Source organism: Sapajus apella, unplaced genomic scaffold, assembly GCF_009761245.1.
Source record: "Sapajus apella isolate SASKATOON/1434 unplaced genomic scaffold, GSC_monkey_1.0 scaffold9, whole genome shotgun sequence".
In the NCBI taxonomy this organism is placed as follows: domain Eukaryota; kingdom Metazoa; phylum Chordata; class Mammalia; order Primates; family Cebidae; genus Sapajus; species Sapajus apella.
Genome location: NW_022436949.1, coordinates 9,035,699 through 9,042,660, shown reverse-complemented (window position 1 = coordinate 9,042,660; position 6,962 = coordinate 9,035,699). Strand labels below are relative to the sequence as shown.

Genomic DNA, 6,962 nt, shown 5'->3' with positions numbered 1-6,962 from the left:
AAAGGAAAGGAAGAAAGAGGAAGAGGGAGAGAGAACAGGGGTGTTGCTTTATTGCCCGGGCTAGAATGCAGGGGAGGCCGAGGTGGGTGGATCACGAGGTCAAGAGATCAAGACCATCCTGGTCAACATGGTGAAACCCCATCTCTACTAAAAACACAAAAAATCAGCTAGGCATGGTGGTGCGTGCCTGTAATCCCAGCTACTCAGGAGGCCGAGGCAGGAGAATTGCCTGAACCCAGGAGGCGGAGTTTGCGGTGAGCCGAGATCGCACCATTGCACTCCAGCCTGGGTAACATGAGTGAAAATCCCGTTCAAAAAAAAAAAAAAAAAGAAAAAAAATAATTTTATTATTTGATTGGGTATTATTAAATAAATTATTATCCACCTATTATTGAAAAATGGGCCACAGTAGATCATGGCATATGCAAAATAGTTGCATAAATTTTATTATCTCGTTACCTGGAGTGAATAGCCAATTAACATAACTCTCCAAAAAAACAAATGTTTGCTGCAATAAGACATATTAATGGTAACACAAATTGTGCATGGTCTGTCTCCTTCAATCTTACCATAAGAAGTAGAGAATAAACACAAAACTGAAATTAATGGCTCAAAGCACAAAAAGCCAGGAAAATTCAACTATCCAAAATAATTTATTTCTTGTAATTGCAGAGCTGTTTTCACGCGGTATATTCTAGATCTGATACTTTGAGTTGATGAGTTACCACATAAGTTTTATTTAATTTTTATTTTTTTGTGTGTAGATAGAGACAGGGTAGCACTATTTTACCCAGGGTGGCCTCGAATTCCTGGGCACAATCAAGCCTCCCTCCTCTCTCTCCCTTAGTGCTAAGATTATAGCTGTGAGACACTGTACCTGACCAAGCTGCCATATATGTTAATTCATATTCTTGTCATATCTATTGTTTCAAATTAGGAAATTTTGGAATAAAGTGGAACTGTGAGAATTGGAATGAGATCCTTAGATGAATTTAGATACCATGAGTATAATTATGTGACAGACTTGCGTAATGGGCTAGTCTTGGCTTATTTAAAAACAATATAGTGAATGTTCTTTAGGGAGCTACCTTGCAAGGGAATGCCAGTTGACCTCACACTGCACCCAAATCGTTCCAATTGCCATCACATCCATAAGTCAGCCCAGATTTCAACATATCCTCTGAGGGACAAGCGCAAAATTCTACCTGAAAGATATTACATATGTCAAAAATATTGTAGCATTGTTGTAACTTATAGCTGAGTAATATTGGTAGAAATTGATTTTTTTATTTGTTACAACCATAAAAAAGAAACATATTTTAGATAAGGCAAAAATATTTATCTATAAGGGTGTATTAAAAACAATTATCTCCATTTAAAGAATTAATTTGAGTATATTCAGGTGGTTTTGAAAATTATCCAAATGGTTGACTGAAATCTGGACTACTGGAGATTAGAAGACCAGAAATTCCTTTTATGTTCTAATAAAGGAAATGCAGAATTTAATAAAATATAAAGGTTCATGTAGATCATCATACAAGGTCTTCTTTTTCTTCTTAATTGTATACTTCAGGAGAGCCTAAACAGATAATTCTGCAAGGTGATGAAAAGTAGATTGGAGAACAGAATACCGGCATCCTTAGAAAGATCTGCAATGGCTATACTCATAGTCTGTGAAAGATGCTAGAAGAAAAATGTGATTTTGAAATAGCAGAAGCTAAAAGGCAACCTATGATTACCAGATACTTTTCTATAAAAATGAGCCATGCTGACTGGTTATCAAAATGGTTTGATATAGTAAGATCTTTGGAAGGTGGTTAATCAGTCATTGAATTCCTATGGGAAAAATATACAGCTAGTCTTTCCAAATCCTATTTTGTATATATATATATATGTATATATATATGTATATATATACACACACACACACATATATATATCACAGATGCTGAGTTTCTTGAGACAATTTTGATGCAGCATGCACGTGCGTGCGCGCATGTGTGCGCGTGCACACACACACACACACACGTCTAAAGTTATATATCTATAACTTTAAACTTAGAAAATAAGGTCCAGATATTACCTACTACAATATAGTAAAATCCTCTTCTGGAAACAGACATGGGTTAGTTCACAGACTCAGAGAAAGAATAGACCCAGGACTCTTGAAGAAATATTGCATGACAGTGCACAAGAATATACTACTAATATTCCTTCTGTTATTTGCCAGAGGCACTCAGAATCATTTCCAAAGATATAATACATGGAGAAAGGAATATACTGAGATGTTTATATAGTGCCAGTGGCACTCAGAGTCATTTTCAAGGATATAATATATGGAGAAAGGAATATACTGAGATGTTTGTATAGTTGTCGCTGGCTCTGAGGCATCATTAACCCCTGGATAACCATCAGATATTTGATGATGCACAGAATGCTATCGTCGTTTATGGGTTAGAGAGGGCCTGCAGAGTCATGTGTAAAAGCAATGTTTGCCAACTTCCATCACATAGTGGACCCAGAATATCCCTGGGTTCATCCCGTGCTCATTTCTCCAGCTCCTGAATCATAAAGTTGCCAAGCCAATGGATCTCAAAATCTGATGAATGTTTCTGTTTAAAATAATTTTTAAAAACTAATGTTGAGATTTAATTGGTATATATTTTTAAAAACTGGGCTAGGATTTGCACTGTTGAAGCAAAAGCAACAGTGCATAGACCTGCTAGCAATTTAGTACAAATTAAAACAGTGGCACTGACAGTACTAGCAAGTCATCACATTCTTCGTTGCCATGCATTTATGGCACACACATACACATACACACACACTCACACACAAACAAATGACAGCTTTACTTAAGAATGTCCTAATGAAGTAGTACAAATTGTTAATTTTCTTAATTCCCCATCATATGTGACAAAATTGAAAGTATGTTGAGAAGTATTTTTGCTGAATATCAATGTTCAATGATGTCCTCGAGAAAAAGCACTTATGTACTTCTTTCAGTTACAAGCTGAACTAGCTACTAATTTCATGGAAAAAGGTTTTCACTTGAAATAATTGCTGGCACAAAAATTATAGTAGTCAAGATTTAGGCATTAGGCAGATATTTCCTCGAAAATAAATAAAGCAATTTTGTCTTTTCAAGACATTGAGAGCATTTGTTGCCAATGATAACATTCTAGCTTTCAAGTGGAAAATTAGAATTTCATAAAGGTTGTATCTGCCACCATGAGCTTGACAGTTTCCCGATACTTCAAGTCTTTTCAAATAAGATTCATGGTGGTATTTATGAATGAGATATTTGAAGCTGCATGATAAAATGTGTCAGAATTGGAATGGTTTGTACAACACCATGAATTAATATTTTCCAAATGATCAGTGCATGATGTTACAAAATCATGCAGGCATAAAAGATCCATTCAAAGTTCAGATGGGCTAATGTAAAAGAGTATGCAATTTATAAATAAGCTTTCAGGTTCTACATTGCAACTAACCTTTAAAAAAACTACCTCTTTTTAAGTTTTATTGTAGTATTAAGAAGTAGAAACACAATTTTCTGAAAAAGCTATTAATGTATGCCTCCATTTTCTTGTACCATATCTGTGTAAGACCAGATAGTCTTTACATAATTTAACTCAAACAGCATGTAACTGATTATGAAAATTCAAGTGTGTTCTATTAGTCCAGATATTAAAGACATATGAAAAATTGTAAAGCAATGCTGTTCTCACTATTTTTGAAAATTTTAGTCAGATTTTCAAATAAAATTGTGCATGATAAGCTTCTTGTATTGGATTACTATTATTTATTTTCAGTGAATTAACAAATACATATTTGAAAAAAATTTTGTTTTAGTATCTAATACAATAAATATCAATATATTTTACCCATGTCAACAAAATCTCTTTGGAATCCTCAATAGCTTTTATAAAGAGTAAAGTGACTGTAGGCCAAAAATGTTTGAAATATTTTAGACAAATTCACCAACAAAAGTTATCTTTTTTTTAAGTTTTAAGTTCAGGGTACATGTGCAGGTTTGGCATATAGATAAATTTGCATTATGAGGGTTTGTTGTACAGATTATTTCATCATCCTGGTATTAAGCTCAGTATTCATTCGTTATTTTTCCTGATCTTCTCCCTCCTCCCACCCTCTGCCTTCTGGTAGGCTACATTGTATACTGTTCCCTTCTATTTATCTATGTGTTTTCATAGTTTAGCTCCCATTTTTAGTGATAACATGAGATACTTGAATTAGTAAATAAGGTAAATAGTAACTCCCTACATTAGTTTGTTTGGGTTAACGGCCTCCAGCTCTATGCATGCCTTTGCAAAGGACATGCTCTCATTGTTTTTTATGGCTGCATGGTATTCCATGGTATGTATGTACCACATTTTACTTACCCAGTCTATCACTGGTGGGTATTTAGGTTGGTTCCATATTTTTGCTATTGTGAATAGTGCTACAATGAATAGACATGTACAAGTGTTTTTATAATAAAATTATTTATATTCTTTTGGGTAGATACCCAGTAATGGGATTGCTGTGTTGTTTTTTCTGTCTCTAGGTCTTTGATGAATTACCATGCTGTCTTCCAATGGTAGGACTAATTTACACTACTACCAACAGTGTAAAGGTGTTCATTTTTCTCCACAACATCTCCAGCATCTGTTATTTTTTGACTTTTTAATAATAGTCATCCTGACTGGTGTGAGATGGTATCTCACTGTGGTTTTTATTTGCATTTCTCTAATGATAAGTGATTTGAGCGTTTTTTCTATGATTGTTGGTCACATGTATTTCTTCTTTTGAGAAATTTCTGTTCACGTGCTTTGCCCACTCTTTAATGGTATTGTTTGTTTTTTCTTGTAAATTTGTTTAAGTTCCGTATAGATGCTTGATATTAGACCTTTGTCAGATGTATATTTTGACAAATTTTTCTCCCATTCTGTAAGTTGTCTGTTCACTCTGTTGCTCAAAATTCTTGAACCTGGCCTTCTATATTAAATAAAAAATTCAAACTAATAATGCCATTAAATCTTATCAGTTTTATTTCCAAATTATGTATAAAATTCAACCATTTCTTACCATCACCACTGATACATCTCAGGTGTAAGTCTCTGTCATCTCTTATCTAGATTTTATGAGTTTCCTGAGAGATCATCCTCAACTTACTATTCTTTTTAGCAAATTGATAATCACAGCAGATGAGTTTCTTATTAAAATATATCAGATAATATTTCAGTTGTTCAAATTTCCAGTTATTTTCTTTATGTGGAAATGGTATTTAAGAGCATTAGATTAAGGAGGAGTAACTATAAGGCTTAAATGGATAAAATTCCTTACAAATATGTACTGTTCTAGAAAGTGAGATTCAATATGTTGACTTGAGTTCCTTGGAATGGTCTTAATAGTCTGCTAGGATGTGTAATCAAAGCCTAAACTAAATATTGGACCACATTTAATGAATTTGAAATTACCAAAGTTTCTAGGTCTACTATAGAGAAAAAAATCTTAGGTTGCAGAAAATAGATTTCTTAGATCAAATCCACTATGTGCAAACTGCTTAGTGAATCCTATAAAGCCTTAGAGGATATTCCATTCTCTAGGTTGGCAGGCACCAGCAACTTTGAAGGCTTTTGTGCCTCACCTTTGTAGGTCAGAGATGATGTAAGGGATACTGGGATGGAATTCATCATCTCAGTAGAAATGACATGATCCTGGAGGAGTAGAAGCTGATTTGAGCACAAGAATCACAGTAAGCCACAGGAGTAAAATAGTTGCAAAATACTATTTAATGAGGGATCGCCAGTGATGGCTATTTAATCATGGGGTATCTAGAAATGAAATAAATATACACCAGGTTAAGGTGTTGCTTGACATACATCAAAGGATAAATTTAAGCACTGTAATTCATGGTAATGGGAATTTATGTCGTTAACACAGTTTCTAGCACTAAGCTCATCCTGATTCATAGGCACATGTGTATTCCATAAATATTTCTTTTTTTTTTTTTTTTTTAATATGGAACACTTCACGAATTTGCATGTCATCCTTGCGCAGGGGCCATGCTAATCTTCTCTGTATCGTTCCAATTTTACTACATGTGCTGCCGAAGCAAGCACTATTCCATAAATATTTCTTTGATTATCCTCCATTTTCTGGGTGACTGTAAACTTGGAAAACATTAATAGCTGTATTTATATTAGATATAAACTCTGAGCATACATTTATCATAAGAATCTCAAAATGTGCAGGAGTAATAATGGAGACTTTAAGAAATCAGAGATTAAATAGAGAGCTCAAATCCATCTAACACTACTTCTAGTGGAATTATGGATCCACTGATAGTAGCTGGACTCATGTGAGGGCTCCTATGGTAGTAAAGGCTTAATAGAAGCCCTAGTAACTTCCCACCCTCATTTCAAATTTAAGATATTGGTTTAACCCCTTTTGGAGAAGACATCAAAGATTAATGCCACTGTGAAAATTCTGAGAGATGAAGAGGTGATGACTCCCATCTTAGCCCCATTGCCCCCCAAAAAAAAGTAATTTGTGGGGCAGATAACAATAATAAATTATTAGAACTATAATCAGATGGTGGTGTCAAACAGCTATAATTCAAGATCTGTTACCTCTTTTAGAGTAAATCTACAAACACTTAGAGAATATAGCTACTAACTCACTAGAAAAAGAAATCTGAAGCAGGCTGCACTTGTAATATGAGCAGTAACGTTTATTACATTACCTCTCTTTGTCACATCATAGTTCAGAGGAATTTTATCAATCTTGTGAGTTGCCTTAGATTAGAATTTTCCAAAAGCAGCCCAAAATTTTAGTGTCGTGTTTATTTGGGTGTTATTCCAGGAAACAAACAAACAAAAAATTGGGCAGGTCATCAACAGTATCTCACCCAATATCAAAAAATAATTACATTGAACATTTAATTTATAATGTTA

The 6,962-nt window shown here is 34.2% G+C and overlaps 1 long non-coding RNA gene and 1 other non-coding gene across 2 annotated transcripts in view; one reads left to right on the top strand and one right to left on the bottom strand.

Moving 5' to 3' along the window:
- The window catches only part of LOC116551273, a 51,166-nt gene that overhangs the window by 23,351 nt on the left and 20,853 nt on the right, over nucleotides 1-6,962 (top strand). The gene's annotated exons all lie outside the window — the stretch shown is intronic.
- LOC116551411 lies at nucleotides 6,022-6,128 on the bottom strand. Its single transcript, XR_004268911.1, has one exon. It is a non-coding gene; the product is annotated as a U6 spliceosomal RNA (small nuclear RNA).